The sequence below is a fragment of the Myotis brandtii genome, unplaced genomic scaffold (assembly GCF_000412655.1).
Source record: "Myotis brandtii unplaced genomic scaffold, ASM41265v1 scaffold789, whole genome shotgun sequence".
NCBI lineage: Eukaryota > Metazoa > Chordata > Mammalia > Chiroptera > Vespertilionidae > Myotis > Myotis brandtii.
Window position 1 is genome coordinate 417,590 of NW_005371168.1, and position 17,761 is coordinate 435,350.

At 38.7% G+C, this 17,761-nt stretch overlaps 1 pseudogene; it reads right to left on the minus strand.

The window, feature by feature from the left end:
* Positions 1–15,645: 15,645 nt before the first annotated feature.
* LOC102238856 lies at positions 15,646–17,519 on the minus strand (annotated as a pseudogene).
* Between the last annotated feature and the right edge of the window lie 242 nt (positions 17,520–17,761).

Here is a 17,761-nt window from a genome sequence, read left to right on the forward strand (position 1 = left end):
AAATATCCTATGACAAATAAGCCCATGTAAGTCATTTCAGACAAAATCAGATAACTTGTTAAAGTGGACATGTGTAAAAGTAAATATTAAAGGGTTTTAAGGCATAGAGTAGCCTTCTATGCAAATGTTTCTGATTTGGAGTGTCGGACTTTAGAATGCAGATTGGGAACATCTCGGTGGATGTATCCCCAGTTTCCAAAGAAAAATCATCCTTGTGGACTCAGTATCTGAGTACAAGCTAAGTATAGACTGTTCTGTCCTACAGTTCCACTCAGGGTTGACTCTAAAGGTAGAAAAGAGGTGAGAGAAGAACAGTGCCCAATGGTCAGAGATTTGGGTAGTAGTGTTGTTATCCATTATATTTATTTATTTATTTATTTATTTATTTATTTATTTATTTATTTTGTGTGTGTGTGAACAGAGAATTGTCTTCACTAATATAAAGAGAGTAAATGGTTTGGATGATTATTCAAATGGTTGAAAGGAAAAAAAATTGGAAGATCAGAGAGATGGTGGTCTGGGGAAGAAGCATGGGGCTGAAATTTTAGGAGTATGCCTGAGTGCAAACATCTTTTAATCTCATATTAACAACCATGTAGATAGAATGATTCAACCAGTTGATGTCAGCAAGTCTCTGTCAGTGTTGGCACAATGAGTGCATGAGCCCACCATTCAAATGCTGCACCTTGAGGAAATAAATTAATGCAATTGGTAGCAGGTTTAGTAATGGAAGAACAGTGACTCCTCTTGTTGACTTTTTACTTTGCCTTTCCTTAAAAGTCTCATACAGCAACATTACGTGAGCTTAGAGTGTTTGATTCACCCAAACAGGATAACTGTATTAGAACAAGAAACATACTTTTCACTAAAGGAGGTGACTCAGTGAGCACATGATATGGGTTTTTGGATCTTATAACAATAACCAGAAAACACTGTTTTTGACTAAAATGATAATTCTGATAATGACAGAATTATCTTTGAGTCAGTGGGACATCATACCTTCAGGCTTCACAAAGACCATCCTGTATAATAAAGAAGTAATATGCAAATTGACCATCACTCCAACACACAAGATGGCCACCCCATGTGGTCAAAGATGGCCTCCCCCATGTGGACACAAGATGGCCACCATAAGATGGCCTGCAGGGGAGGACAGTTAGGGGCGACCTGGCCAGCAGGGGAGGGCAGTTAGAGGTGACCAGGCTGGCAGGGGAGGACAGTTAGGGGCAATCGGGCTGGCAGAGGAGCAGTTAGGGGCAATCAGACTTCCCTCAAGGGGTCCCAGATTGGAGAGGGTGCAGGCTGGGCTGAGGGACACCTGCCCCTCGTGCACAAATTTTGTGCACCAGGCCTCTAGTGATATGAATAATCATTTGGTTCTTTGTCCCAATAGACAGAATATATGGGTCCAGAAGTCAATATATAAGAGTGTTAACATTATTTCCAGTGATCCACTTTGGAAATTTGGGGTTTGTTTCCCATCTCTCTATGCTCTGTGCATATAAAAGTTCTGATTTCCTAGAGATATTACCTCTATCAGGGAGTGAAGCAAGGGACCGGGAAGCAAGGAAAGGAATAATCTATCTAGGGGAGGTAGGGTAGTTACTACATAATAAGTATATGGAAATTTTGGCATCAGGTGACATACTATAGAGTTTCTCAACCCCATTTTTACTGTAAATTGCCAAGTATGGTAGCACTGGCATGCTAAATTCTTGGTTACTAGAGACTCAGTTTCCTAAGATCATCTTACCAGGTAATCCAGTAAGACCTGTAGAGGTGAAACCTGAGGACGATGAATCTATCTAGAATGGATTAGAGGAAAGAAATGATAAGTATTAGTTGCTATTTCAAGACCAGCTGCTGTGATTAAGACTGTAGGATATCTCAGGAACATTTCTTGTGTAGGTTTTACTAGGAAAAGAGACCAAACAAAACAGTTCCAGAGCCTGTGACCTAGAGAACCTGACCTGTGGCATTGTGAACAAGATGTTCAGGTAGCTTCATCTATAGTGAGAAGGTTGGAGTTAAGGAAACAGTTATTACCAATTAAACAGATGATAAGTAATCTAGAGAAATGTAAATAAGTTAGAGGCAGAACAAACCCAGAAGGTAGAAACATCAGCATTAGATATTTAACTGGGAGTGTGGGAAGAATAATGGGTCACCAATGATTTTCTGATGTTTGGGAGTTATTTCATATGCATTCTGATCTAGAAAAACAACAGGGTTCAAAGAGATAATGAAATGTTTATTTGGGATATAATTTTAGTTGTTTTGATATATCTCAGAAGAGTCAGTGGTATGTAACTGAGGACTGAAATCATGGAATTAGAAAGAATTATTTAAGGGAAATGTTATTGTAAAAAAAGAAGAGAGAGGGTCTGAAACAAGAATTCATATATTTTAAGGTAACAATAGGAATGGAGGTCTACTAAGGGGTCAGGATAAAAATAACTTTGAGGTGAGCGCAGTTAGGCATAAAGATAGAGAGATATTGCTTTTAAGAAAGAAATACAGATAATCCATGGTAAAAACTTGAATAAAAACTTTAAAAAATGTTTTAGTGCAGGTGGGAAATAAAGAAAGGGGGAGTTTGGAAAACTTGGAAAAGATGAGATAAACAACAAAATGAGGTACCAGAGGAACCAGAAAAAGATAACTTTTTGAGTAGATGATTAGTTTTAAAAATTGAGAGAGCTATTTCCTGAATATACCAGTAGTGAGAAGAAAATTCTATAGATGAATTTATAGTTATAGTTTTATTAAATATGATTTTATTGTATGTCTGAATTCACATAGATAAATAATTTAAGATGTTAACATTATAAAGAAGTCCTAATACTCTATAATGTTCTACTATGTAAAACAATTAGAGCCTCTAAAACCTTTTTGAAGAGATTATTAAATTAGCATTGAGTTCAATTTCAGTATTAAGAATCCATTTGGAGTATGTATTGCTTTTAATTTCAAATTGCATTGGGCTTATTATCACTAAGAAAACTAACAAGAAAAAATTTCTCTATAAGAGAAAAAAATCAACACTATATGAATTTTATAGTATGTATTACAACCCTAGTACAGTGCCTAGAGGTTTGAAAGTGGAATAAGATACATATCTAATGATAAAAGCTAAAGAAGAGGGTCTTCTCAAAATGAAAAAAAAATTAAAGTGAACTAAAATCTCAAAGAAATTATGGGATTGTTACAATAATGTGGAAAAAATTAAAAATATATTTTTCAATGAATATGATGAATGTGAAGATTAAGATGTCAAAATCTAGGTGCTATATTATTTGTTGTACATTGGAATAAGAAATATTAATATTTGGTGTCTAGGGAGTTTTCTTTCAGCCTGACTTCAGTCAATTTAAAATATTTCAATAACTCTTTTTTTGCTTTATTTTAATAACTTATAAATCAGTTTATTAAAATTAGAAAGAGTGACAAAAGCATGATTTTTCAGGTCTCATTATTAATAATTCATAATAAAACACTCCGAAGAGATTTTTGTTCTATAAGATTGAAAGTTTCTTTATTAAAATTTGCTTATCTTTCAGGGCTTTAGAAAAAACAACAACCAAAAAACAAGTGATAATGATTTTTAAAGTATTCCTGTTTCATTTATTATCTAATTTACTCATCTTTGTATATTAAAGTTCCTACCCTAATGCTAGAGAGAGTTATAGACAAAGAAGATACACAATTTAAAAAATGTAAAAATACAAGTAAATAAATACAACAACAATGTGATATCAGGTAAATAACGTAAGAGAGCGAATGATAGATTTGGTTGGGTTAATTTGCATATAGTCGCTCTGATTGGCTGGTGAGCATAGCGAAGGTATGGTCAATTAGCATCTTTGTCTTTTATTAGTGTAGATAATAATGCACTTATAAAAATACAGTAAGTGGTCATAGCAAGCATGTGAAAAATACATAACTTTTTTCAAAAGCTGGTTGCGTTGACCTCATTATGGCTAATTTTCCTGAGGTTACAAATAAAGTTTTGTCAGATTTTAACAGTTTATAATAAATAAAATATATGTTATCACTAGTCTTTCAGGCTAATTTCTCCTCTTCCAATTATTCTTTCCTTACATTTCTTCTTCCCAAGATGGTGTGGTTGTGGAGCAAAGCTTACATATATTTAAATTAACCAGTCAGTCAGTCAATGACAGTCAGATCTGCATCACCTCAGCCCAGCCCAGCTATGGAGGCTCTCTTCAAGGCATAGCATAGTGTAGAGCTAGAACAGTTCCCTATAGGCAGCCTAGCTGTTCCCTAGTCCTCAGTATGTGCATCTATAAAGACAGAATAGGGTCCAAACTGACCCTTGAGGTTTATGTTGAAAGTTTCAGTTCTGACTGCAAGTCTCTTGTCATTGTTTCTTATACTGCCAGCCCCATGATCTGCTTCATTCAGTATCTTATTCTGCTAGCCTCATGATCTCCTTCATTCAGTTCTACCTCCTCTGTTTCAGGTCTCTCATCTTCTGCCCAAGTTGGAGTTCTAAGAACACTTGGCCACATTATTTGAACAAATCTGGAATGTTTATGACCCAACTGGTTACCCAAATTAGCTCTTCCTGCTTTACTACCACTATTATTTTCAGTATAGAATGCCATCCCAAGGACTAGGCTTCTCTGAGAAACTTGCAGACTACCAGTCCATCACTCCACTAAAGTAGGACACAGATTTCTCTTTTGGAGATTCTTCAAAACTATTGTAATAGCCCCATCTTGGATGCAAGATATGCATATTAACTCTTGCCTTATTCTTTCCTCCCCTCTGTCATCATGTTCACTTCCTTCTGGAATGATCTCTAAAGATCTCCCCTTTACTCAGCATGTTCAGTCATTACAAATCATGGTGCCACCAGGGCCCTTTGGGCTTTTTGTGTCTAGCAACCAGAAGACAAGAAGAGGAGTCATCATCATGGCTGTGGTTACCCTGACCAGCAAGCTGAGATAGGGCTGCTTTTACCCATTGGGAGTTTGGAGGAATACCTGTGGAACTCAGGTGATTCTCTGGCACACCCCCTGGCAACCCCTTGTCCTGTTGTAACTAGAAATGGACATGTGCAGCAACCTGGGACTCAGAAGGGTATTACTAACCCTCTGGAATGAAGGTCTGTGTCACACTACCAGGTAAATCACCTAGACCTGCCTTGGTGATAGCTGAACCTGAGGGGAATTTAGGATGTATGGTGAAGGTGGGAGAGGATGAGCACCAGGGTGGTACTGAGATCCAATGCAGGGGTGGGAGCTGCAGTTCAACCTACTAATCTCCTTCTTAGAAGTTTTCCTTCAGAAGAAAATCCCATGGGAATTGTGCAGCACCTGTATCTAGACTTGTGTGAAGTAGATCTGTGCAGCACAATGGGGAACTGTGGTGGTTAGGAGAATCACCTCACATTGATAGTTGACCAAAGACCCCAATTGTTGTGCTCTGAAATCCATCACTAAGCTTCCCTGTGCAGCTCCCAACCAATGAGGGAGTTCAGAAGGGATACTGAGGCAGGTGTATTCCTGGGAAATCCTCTGACAGCCCAATCAAAGTTCAGGAGATTCCTAGATATGTTGAGGAACCTTCCTTAAATTGCAAGGTGATACTTTCACCCAGCTTTCCCTTCCTTCCTTCCTTCCTTCCTTTCTCTCTCTCTCTCTCTCTCTCTCTCTCTCTCTCTCTCTCTCTCTCTCTCTTTCTTTTATATCTGTGGTCATACTTAGATCATGGTCTGACAGCTCTCTCAGCCCTATTTTCTTTATTTTTCATCTCTATTTTGTTTCACACAAGTATTTTTTTTAATCCTCACCTGAGAATATTTTTCCATTGACTTTTATTTATTTTTAAAATATATTTTATTGATTTTTTTTATAGAGAGGAAGGGAGAGGGATAGAGAGGTAGAAACATCAATGAGAGCGAAACATCGATCAGCTGCCTCCTGCACACCTCCTACTGGGGATGTGCCCGCAACCAAGGTACATGCCCTTGACCGGAATCGAACCTGGGACCTTTCAGTCCACAGGCCGATGCTCTATCCACTGAGCCAAACTGGTTATGGCTCCATTGACTTTTAGAGAGAGTGGAAGAGAGAGGGAAAGACAGAGAGAAACATCAAAGTGAGAGAAAACATCCTTCTGCATGCACTCTGACCAGGGCCAGGGCCGGGGAGGAGCCCATAACCGAGGTATGTGCCCTTGACCACAATTGAACCCAGGCCCTTCAGTCTGCAGGCTGACGCTCTATGAACAGAGCCAAACAAGCTAGGGTAGTATTTCCTTTTTTAAAGTCTTTGCATGTTTGACACTTTACATCTGACTGTTGGTAGACCAGACAGTCAGCCAATCTGGAGATATTTCCAGAATCTGGTTTCAGGGTGACTCTTCCTTGAACTTTGCTTTGTATGGCCTTATTTATGATTGGATTTCTGGTCCTTGTGTATTATTAAACCACTTTCTGTTGGTGTGAGTTTGGAGTCTAAGCATTACCTGAGCTTTAAACATTATTGACTTGGGATTTAAATTCAGTTTCCTTAAATGTTTACTATTTTTATGACACACTTGTTTTAGATCATACTTATAGACATATCTGTGAAAGGGCCATATTTTAAAATATGAGAGTTTTAAAAAATTAGTGTGAAATGAATTAGTAGGAAAATAAAATTGATAAATTGTGTTAGATGTTGAAGCAATGTCAAAATATTTTGACAGTTTCTAAACACTCAAACCTTCTATAAGCAATCTTGTAATAAACAGCTCAGGAATCCACACCAGTCTCTGAACCACATGAACAGAAAAAATCCTTTAGATCAATTTCATGGAATGAAAACTTCTCAGAGAAGTGTTCTAGAAATGGATTTCTGATCTGTTTAGAATTCCTATTTCTTTAACTTTATTGCCATTTTCATTCTGGTCCTTAAAGTTAAAGGTTTCTGAACTGGATATTTGATATTATACCATTGACTGGGAAGGCAACTGGCCCAGAATGCCTTTAGAGAGCATTTAAATAGTATGTTCCACTTGTGTTTTTGTGCGTAAAGAGGGTAACCATTGGAGAAGCCAAGGTGATGAGGCTTAATTTTTACCTCAATACCATTTTCTCACTTTCCTGTATATGATGGTACCTTCATTAGTGAGCTAGAAACTCTGTTTTATTTTGCATTATATAGAAAGCTAGATAACCAAATTTACATTTATTTTATTGTAGTCTAGAAAACGGGTTTTCTAAAAAAAACCCCTGTTTCCTGTAATTTTTGTCTTCAAATGTTCCTTACATATAGAGACATATTGAATGTCCCAAGAAATACGTACTACAATTTATTTATTTATTTATTTATTACCAAATCTCCCAGTGCTATACCTTCAATAAACAAGAAAAAAACATCAGGCCACATTTTAAATAGTGATTTTCTAATGTCTTGGGAAAATTCTGTGGGGCCATGAGACCAAAGAAAGAGGCTGACAACTCCAGCATTACATCAAAAGTTCATTAAGGCAACTTAAAAATGAGGGTCATCTTGGGTGATGGCAAGACAACATAGATATCCTCAGCACCATGTGGCAGGGATTAAGGGTTATAAAAATTAGGGAAGGATGGGTAGGGTTACTGGGAGCAATAAGGGGAAAATGCCTTACATACTTAACCAGGGCAGGGCAATGGTCTGTCCAGCAAGCAGCGTATCTGGAGCATAGGAAAGAGGTCGGACGGTGTCTGAGGGGATTTATGGGAAGCCATCTCTGTTCTGGCTTGGATCTAGCATGAGGGCTCAGCAGTAGTCAGGCACCCGCCAGACAGGGGTCAGTCACATCATGAACAGTCTCTTACACGATGGCATTCCAAGTATTGACATTTCCTTAGCTTGGGTAGGTGAGGTTCTCACTACCTTCTTTTCTATCTCCTCCATTCATTCTGACCAAGCTGATCATTTTATGTCTTAGTCCATTCTGGTTCCTATAATAAAAATACTACAGACGGGGTTGCTTATAAACAGCAGAAATTCATTTTTCACAGGCTGGGCAGGAGGAAGTGGGGGAGTCTAAGATCCAGATGCTGACAGTTCCAATTTCTGGTTAGGACCCATATCCTGGCTCACAGAAGTTCGTCATTTTGCTGTAACTTCACCTGGCACAAAGGGCCAAGAGAGCTCTCTATGGTCTCTTTTATAAGGGCACTAATACCATTGATGCGAGCTCCACCCTCATCACCTAATCATCTCTCAAAAACCCCCACCTCCTAATGCCAACACATTGGAGATGAGGTTTCAGCATAAGTCTTGAGGGACACAAATATTCAGTCAATACCATCTGATTAAACTTTAGGTCCATTTCCTCTCTTTTCATAGAGCATTTATTTTAGAAAACTTGTAATTGTAAAATCTTTCCTTGCCCCTTTGAGGTGTAAATATTTAAAAATCTTGCCAATTTCTTAACCCAGTAATGCCTTTCCCAAGGACTGAAAGTCATCACTTTGAAATATAATTATTAAAGGAAATAGTTCTCCCATCTCCCTGTTTCTGTGGTAGCATTGAAGCCTAATTTTGTGGGAGCCTTCTTCTAAGTTATAAAACTACCTCCTGTCATGAGGTATGAAAAAGTTTTATTTCCCTTTGAGTAAAGGCAATTAGCATACACAGAGAGTCTATGATTTCCCTACCTCAGCTCTTAAAACTCTTGGGCCCTTTATTTCAGCACAGTTGAACTCAGACTGAATTCTGGCCTTAATTCCCCATCACAATAGCTTTGAATAACGTCTCCCTTGCCTGTTTAACTTTTTATGGTGCAATTTTTGTTTTGACAATCTCATTCCATTGTATATTCATTGCAATGCCATTTCTTTCTGGTCCCAAATTCTTATCAGTCAGAAAACACTTCTCTCTAACAAAGTAAGAGTGAAATCAAAGTGGTCCAAATACTGAAGAAATATATTCTCACTTACCATAAAGTACAGAAGGGGAGTGCTATTCAGGTTGATCCAACAGTTTAACGATATAATCAAAGTGCACAGGTGTTTCTGAGCCTCAATATGCTTTCCACAATTTTGGATTGTGCTGAGGTTCTTTAATCTCTTGGTTATAGGACAGCTGCCAATAACAAAATGAGGCTAACTGCTTCCCTTTTAGAGGGAGATAGAGATTGATTGGCACATACCTGACTAGAAACTTGGGAACAATAACTATCAAGACTTCCAGCAATTTTCTGATTATACCTTTTGCTTGTATTTGGCCAGAATTCAATTATATTCATGAGCCAAACACTGCAGCCACATTAACACTATGTTAAGAAAATGGGGTGAAATCGCTTTCAACAGTAATTTCTACAACATGATATTCCTAGATTTTGGATTATAAACCTCAGTTTAATTCAGTTTTTAAATTTAAGTACATTGAAGTATAAAATTGTATTTTTTAAAACCATAAACTAGGCACAGCTTTTACATATTAATCATTTTCCCTAATGTTTCTGTACTTCATCATTCTAAAACACAATTATCTGAATAATAATATCTGCTATTACTTTGATACGTGTCTTTTAGTTGAAGTTCTTTGCTTTTATTGTTTTGCTGGAAATACTGATTTTGTATCATATTTACTGTATTTAAACATAATTCAAGAAGTGCAAAAGAGTTTTCTTTTAAAGTGAATGCTTTCCATCATTCTTCTTCAAGCATAAAATTAATTCAAGTAATTGTCATAACCATCTATACAGGCAGTCCTTGGGTTATGTCGGACCCAGCATACATCGTTTCATGGCTACGTCGCCAACTCCCATTTACAGTATTTATAAAAAAAAAAGTTCCGTCATTTCGGCGTATGTACATATGTGCTTTATGTTTTTTATTATTTATTTACAAGTAAAGCTCAGGAATTGTTATCTTTCTTTTAATTTTTTTTTACTGTTTCACTTCATTACTGCTCTGTACGCGCACGGATCACCAGGGGGCAAATGCTCAACACAGGAGCTGCCTTCTGGTGGTCAGTGAACTCACACAGCGGGAGCCCCGCTCAGCTGACTGAACCATCCCGGGTGGCCCACCAGCCGGGTGGCAGCCATTCCCTCCCTCAGTAATCCTGCAGGTCCAATCTCCAGAGAACAGGCCAGGCACTGATGGACCAGTGGCTCTGGCATGATCCTGACAGCGCTGCCGGCCTCCTGAAAGTCAGCCTTGGGCACTTGGGCTGCTTCCCCTCCCTAGATGTTCTGCAAGAAAGAAACAATATAAAAGCAGCTGCCAGGTGGCTCCTGACAACCAGCGCGAATGTCAGCGGGATGGATCTGGATTCCAGGCTGGCAAGGGCATCCCACCGCCTGCCCAGAGGGCCGATTGAGTCCTGGGCCCCACCCCCACCCCCCTCGGGATGGGTGCCAGATGCAGGGGCCTCTAGTAACCTATAATGTCCTTGATATATATGCAAGAAAAGTAAGATGGATATTTAACACTGAATTCATATTTATTATAAGTCAATAAATATTGAAAAAAGAATTTGAAGACCTAAGAAAATCTTAAAAATATTCCTTGTAATTACATTATACCCAAAATACATCTAGTATATTCAAATTGGGATATTAATGTTATTAAAACTCAGTTTGTATTGTAAATAATTCTTTGTTACATTTGTGTGTTTTCTTCTATAGCATCAAGTTACGATGACTCTAAAGTGGAAATATAAGAATGATCCATATGAACACATGTGTTTCATCATTTGTATTAAAATGACATGATACTGCTCTCTTATTTCTTTTAAATTTGGAAAAAAATATGTATTTTTCAGTTTTTTATATAGCATTACCAAGTACAGATGTGTCCTCCAAATTTGTGTTCTTACAATTTCTCAATCATCTCAGCAGTTTTTTAACCTACTAGAAGATTTGATCTATTATAGGCATTATTTATCTCTGAGAGGTCACTCATAACTTATTTTTCTTTTTTTTTTCTTTTTAAAGAGAGAGGAAAAGAGAGAGAGTGAGACATATACAGTTCCTCATCCACTTATTTATATGTTCATTGGTTGATTCTTATTCTTGTATGTGCCCTGACGGAATCGAACCCTCAGGCTTAGCATATTGGGGTGATGCTCTAACCAACTGAGCTATCTGGCCAGGGCCTTGACTCTTAATTTACCTGCAACTTTTGGGTTATATTCCAGTGGGCATAAAAGAAACCTATAAATGAAATAGGTGAAAGATAATTAAGATGATTTTCATTTAATCTCGTCGAGTCTGAATTTTGCTGTAGGATGTGTCAATAACCAACCCTTTTTATTGCTGAATAAAATCCCCTTAGCAGTGGTTCTCAAGCTTCTGGCCCTTTAAATACAGTTCCTCATGTTGTGACCAACCATAAAATTATTTTTGTTGCTACTTCATAACTGTAATGTTGCTACTGTTATGAATCATAATGTAAATATCTGATACGCAGGATGGTCTTAGGCGACCCCTGTGAAAGGGTCGTTCGACTGCCAAAGGGGTTGCAACCCACAGGTTGAGAACTGCTGCCTTATAGGCATATGCTGCACTTTATTTACCCACTTGCCTGCTAATGGGCTATGGAGTTATTTTCAGAATTTTGCTATTATAAATAATGTTATGAACATTGATGAATAAGTCTGTTTGTTGATATGTATTTTCATGTATTGTAGGTAATTACTCAAAAGTGGATTTTTTTTTTTAAGAAACTACAAAACAGTTTTCAAAATAGTTCACAGCCTTTATATTTTTACCTTTTGCATGTATGTGTGTGTGGTAATATATAGTCATTTGTATGATAACTATCTATCTGCTTACCTATCTATGAAAACTATCTGTATAAAAGCCTAAGTGACTGTTATAACTGAATGACCAGAATGACTGGAACGACCACCAGTCACTATGATGCACACTGACCACCAGGGGGCAGGCATTCAATGTAGGAGCTGCCCCCTGGTGGTCAGTGCACTCTCACAGGGGGAGCGCCGCTCAGCCAGAAGCTGGACTCATGGCTGGTGAGCACAGCTGCGGTGACAGGAGCCCTTCCCGACTCCATGGCAGTGCTACTGAGCTGCAGCAGTGGCAGGCACAGCAGGCCCGGGATGAGCATGAGCAGTGTGGTGCCCGGCCCCAGCTCGGGCTCCTTCCTGACTGCCTGTCTCTTGGCACACTGTTACATCCCTCGAGGGGTCCTGGATTGCATGAGAGGGCATAGGCCAGGCTGAGGGATCCCCCCACCTCCCATTCATGAATCTGTGCACAGGGCCTTCAGTTGTCTAATAACGCTCACAGTTGGGATGATATAGAATATACTAAAAAATACTACACAGAAGTATTTGTACCTAAATAGTGTGCTTCACATAGAGGTAATCATTGTTATTTCTATAATATATGCAATGTTTATCTATTCCTGGGTAATGAAATGTTTTTGCAAGATTATTCTTATGAATTTTAGTGAATTAACATAATTTGTTTAATAAAAAGCTTCTTACATTGATTTTTTATTATAAGGATGCTATAATAAGTATTTCAACATTTTATCTTGATGTGCATTTCTAATTAAATCCTTCAAATAAATGTCTAAATGTAATCTTATGGGTCAAATAAAATGACCAGTTCTTTAAAATTTTACACAGAATGGAGCTGTGGGCTCCATTCTGTCCCCACAAGAAGTGGTTGAGACAATAGTGTATGGAGTGGCTCCTTTGCCTACAATTTGAAAAAAACTATATTTTTAAAAACCCAACAATATATTTTTTAAACTTTTATTCATTTAACTAAGTAAAAGCCTAATTTTTACTTTTTAAAAATATTTTTTATTGTTTTTTAGAGAGAGAGGAAGGAAGAGGGAGAGAGAAACATCACATGGCTGTCTCTAGCACTCCCCCTACTGGGGATTGAGCCCACAACCTAGGCATGTGCCTAGACTGGTAATTGAACCTGAAACTTTTTGGTGCATGGGATAATGCCCAACCAACTGAGCCACACTTCAGGGCAATGCTAAAATTTTAAGTAATATTTTTGTGACTATATTTTTCCTTCACTCAGTTTTATCTTCTATATAGGTTATCTTTTGAATTTAACAATCTCATAAAATAAAATTGCCTCCCATATGTCTCGATTATTTTCATTCTATTTAATTTTTTTCACTAATTTTGTTCTTATATATGAGAATCTAAATGGCAAAATTTCATAATATTATTAACAGTTTATAACAATTATTTTCCCCCATTTAAATATTTATATATTTTATTTATTCACATATAAAATATAATAAGCAAATTGTTCCTTCATCTTAATAAAAATATTCTGTATACATTAACTAATAAAAGAAAACCATATTGATAATAAAAACTTCACATACTTTGTGTAGCATATTTCTATTGTTTTGAGCCATTTATTTTTATGCCAGAATCATACTGTCTATTATGTATTTTTATATTTAGAAGCATATAGTTTCTATCATATTTTCCAAAATGTTTACTATTTTCCAGTATCATATAATATATATTAATCTGTAGCTTTTATGAGTCAAATATTTCATTATTTAAGAAAGATATTAAAACCAGTTTTAAGTGCACTTAAGGAGTTAGCTATTTATAGATCAGTTAATAATGGAATTTTAGGAAAGTAATGTGAGATTAGATGCAAAACTAGCTTAATAACAGAGCAATTAATGATGACCTTTGGGGTTTTCTTTCTCACTGGACAGAAATCACTGATATCTATAGCAGATAAATATCTACTTGCCAACCTCTGCTTCTGCAAAGCTATAAGATAGCTCTGTACACAGATAAATCAATTTAAGGTGCAAACCCAGTATGGCATTGAAGGGAAAAGCAGCAATTGCTTTAACCTACTTCCAGGCTCTGCTAAAATTATTTTCACCATCTAAACCTGTGTGATCATAATCTCCAAAGATTATCCATAATCACAAAAGTGCTGTCCTCATTAGCTGTGACCTATTTTATTTCCATAGGTGCAGCAAAAGTATTAACCATTATTGTTAAAATATACACTTAGGTATATTAAAATTTTTAAGAGTTTATTTGAGCAAAAATCTATTCAAATCAGGCAGTGCCAATTTAGAAGTGGTGGGGAGTACCCCACCCACAGGAGCCCAGGGAAAGACTTTTATAGAGAAGAGGTGGAAGCAAAGGAAATACATTATTTGATTGGCTTTAGCTTAAGCAGTTGCCTTTTTTTTTTTTTTTTGAAAAGCCTAGTTGGCTCTTTGTGATTGTCCTTAGGTTTTTATTTCTTAACCTTGAAACATTCCAGGCTTAGGTTTTAGTTTGCTTGGGTAGACTGCGAAGGCATTAAAGCCACTTCACTCTTATGGCCTCATTGTTTAATTAACTTAACACTATATAAGTTTTTTAAAAAAACATATACTATTGAGCAAACTAAGGCCAGATAATTAACTTCTGTTTGTCAGTGCTCACATGGAATCTTAAATTGGATTTTAAAAGTTTCTGCAATTACTACTTCAATCCTGACACTAGGACTATAAGCCCAAGACACTCTCATCATCAGATTTTACCTGTGGTTCCTGTAAGTGTGAGAAAATTCCTCTCTTACAAAGTCAGCTAAGGGACCTGCCCTGCCAGTGAGACTGAAGCCTTAGAAACCGGATATGGAGCCAGCTTTGTAGAGGGCGTTGTTTCCACATACTAAGTCAATTTGTGTTCCTTAATAGTGTCCTTGTCAGAACTGATTAAATGAGAATCATTCTTAAGTATGACATTCCAGGTAGAAAAAGGAAAAAGAAACCAATTGAGACTTATTCTACAAGGAAGGAAAAGATGTGCCTGAACTTAAGCAGCCTATGAAAAATAGTTTATAGCTATCTCAGGTGAATCCATGTTGGTGACTTAGAAAGGATTTACAAAACTGTTAAAATATAATTTTCAAAAAAAGGTGATATTTTGAATCTAAAAGTGTGAAATGAGCACATGTCAAAGACTGTATTAATACCTTTGAAAATCCTTGCTTTCCTTCTGCAACCTTTTCTTTGAATATCCCTATTCTGGTGTTTCTTCTTCTTCAACAGGGATTTCAACTATTACCCATAGAAAAGGGATAACAAAGTCTCCTATACCTTTTGAGGGTGACTTTCTTAGATATTGTCCAGGTGCTAAAGGAGGTCCTCCTATCTCTGTTTCTAGGCCAAAAAAAAAAAAAGTTTTTTTCCCCATTGTTTATGCTTTAATGCCAATTTGGTTTCCCATGCAACATACAGAGCTTTATTGATTTCCCTTATTAATTATTTAAAAAGCAGCAGATGTTGCAACTGTGAAGGTTACTTTTTTTTTTTTAAGATAGAAAGATTTTCTTTTTTAATGACCCCAACTGTATTTCTTTAGATACAGGAGTTTTGAACTCAAATACTCAGGAGAAAACAAGTTAAGATGGCATTATCCTGCAACTCATTACCAGTAACATATTACAAAGCAAAAGAGCTTGGAAGGAAGGTGGAAGGGAAGGGAAGATAAAGAAAAGGAATTAAGTTGATGAAGTGGATTAAAAAAAAAAATTCTTGGGAACTATCAAGTTCTTGCAAGCACAGCTCGTTTCTGCAGATTATTTTCCAAACGAGTACAAAATGGAGCCAAAATGGTGAATCCCTTGAGAACCTGAAGAGGTGCAACATTAAAAGCTATGATTATCTATCCAGTAGCAAGTGTTCCAGCCTTCAGTTGCCAGCCATTTCCTCTTCCTGTTCACAAGAGTTAGTGGGATGAAAACATCTTCCCCGTGATTGTTTTCATTTCTTTCTTCTCGGCATCTGGGCGTGCACAGTTCAGCACCTTGAGGAAGTCGGATTTTTCCCTCCACATATGTGTGTGAATCTAGGCTTTAGAGCACTTGATGTGGTAGTGCAGGTAGTCCTGGAACGTGTGGATCAGGTTGTCACGAGTGCTGGCATTAGTGTGGCGAGGGAACAACTCGAAGGTAATGTAGCCAATGTTGTCACCCACAGCAGCATCGGTGTCTTTCAGCTCCAGAGGAGGTTCCCTGTGGCTAAAGAGGACCTGTGGGGCCCAATGGCTGGCTCTGCATCCTTCTTTGAACTCCTGCATGAACACCTTTCCAATGACCACATCGTCGTCATCCTTAAACACTGTGCTGAAGACTACCGTGACTCTGTCCTTGGTAGACTCCACTTACCTGGTCTTATCATCCCTATTCTATATAATAAAGAGCTAATATGCAAATGGTTGTCATGCCCTCATGCCATCACACCTTAACCCAGTGGTTCTCAACCTTCTGGCCCTTTAAATACAGTTCCTCATGTTGTGACCCAACCATAAAGATCAGGCAGGCAGGCAGAGGTGGTTAGGGGTGATCAGGCAGGCAGGCAGAGGTGGTTAGGGGTGATCAGGCAGGCAGGCAGAGGTGGTTAGGGGTGATCAGGCAGGCAGGCAGAGGTGGTTAGGGGTGATCAGGCAGGCAGGCAGAGGTGGTTAGGGGTGATCAGGCAGGCAGGCAGAGGTGGTTAGGGGTGATCAGGCAGGCAGGCAGAGGTGGTTAGGGGTGATCAGGCAGGCAGGCAGAGGTGGTTAGGGGTGATCAGGCAGGCAGGCAGAGGTGGTTAGGGGTGATCAGGCAGGCAGGCAGAGGTGGTTAGGGGTGATCAGGCAGGCAGGCAGAGGTGGTTAGGGGTGATCAGGCAGGCAGGCAGAGGTGGTTAGGGGTGATCAGGCAGGCAGGCAGAGGTGGTTAGGGGTGATCAGGCAGGCAGGCAGAGGTGGTTAGGGGTGATCAGGCAGGCAGGCAGAGGTGGTTAGGGGTGATCAGGCAGGCAGGCAGAGGTGGTTAGGGGTGATCAGGCAGGCAGGCAGAGGTGGTTAGGGGTGATCAGGCAGGCAGGCAGAGGGGTTAGGGGTGACCAGGCAGGCAGGAAAGTGGTTAGGAGCTAGTGGTCCCAGATTGCGAGATGCAGTCGGACATCCTCCGAGGGGTCCCGGATTGGAGAGGGTGCAGGCTGGGCTGAGGGACCCCCCCTCCTGTGCACGAATTTAATGCACCGGGCCTCTAGTAATGGATGACTGCCCTGTTCTCTCCTTCCTTGCCCTCTTCTTGGAACTGGAAGTATTTCTTAAAGACAGAGACAAACAATTTCGTTTCAACATGCCAGCCCGATACACAATGGAATCGTGGATGCAGGCAGATTTTCAAGGTTGTACAGAAAAGAGGCATTGTATCCTGATTCTGGGTTTACCAAGAAGCTCCCATACACTCGCTTTAGTAACTCATCAGCACCATGTGCCTGAAGTTCCAAGAAATACTGACCATCAACTTTTGTTTTGTCTCCATCAGGATTTGAAATATGATCGAGGATCCCATCAAAATCTGCAAATGTTACCTCTACTGCTTCTGGTTGGTTTCCTGCGGCCACGGTCTCGAACTTGAGTGAGAGCATCTCCTCGATGATGCGGTTGTTCACCTCCAGCAGGATCATGGCTGCGGCTGGCCTCGAGGCCTGAACCTGCCTGCTGAGCCGCCGCCCCTGCTGCCACCTCACCCACAAGACCGGTCCCCACCCAGCCCCCCAGCCATGAATGTTACTTTTATTTTTCACTTTTATTTATTTATTTATTTATTTTTAAACTAATTTTTCGGAGTTAATTCATTCTAGCTTTATGCATGCACAATAATAGCACATTCTTCCTGTTACTAAGATTCCTGACACTGTTTTTAAAGCATAACAGCACTAGCATTACAATGCTAAGGCACATTTGACTCCTTTCCCAACCTGGCTTCCATTAAATTAGTCACCACTTTTACA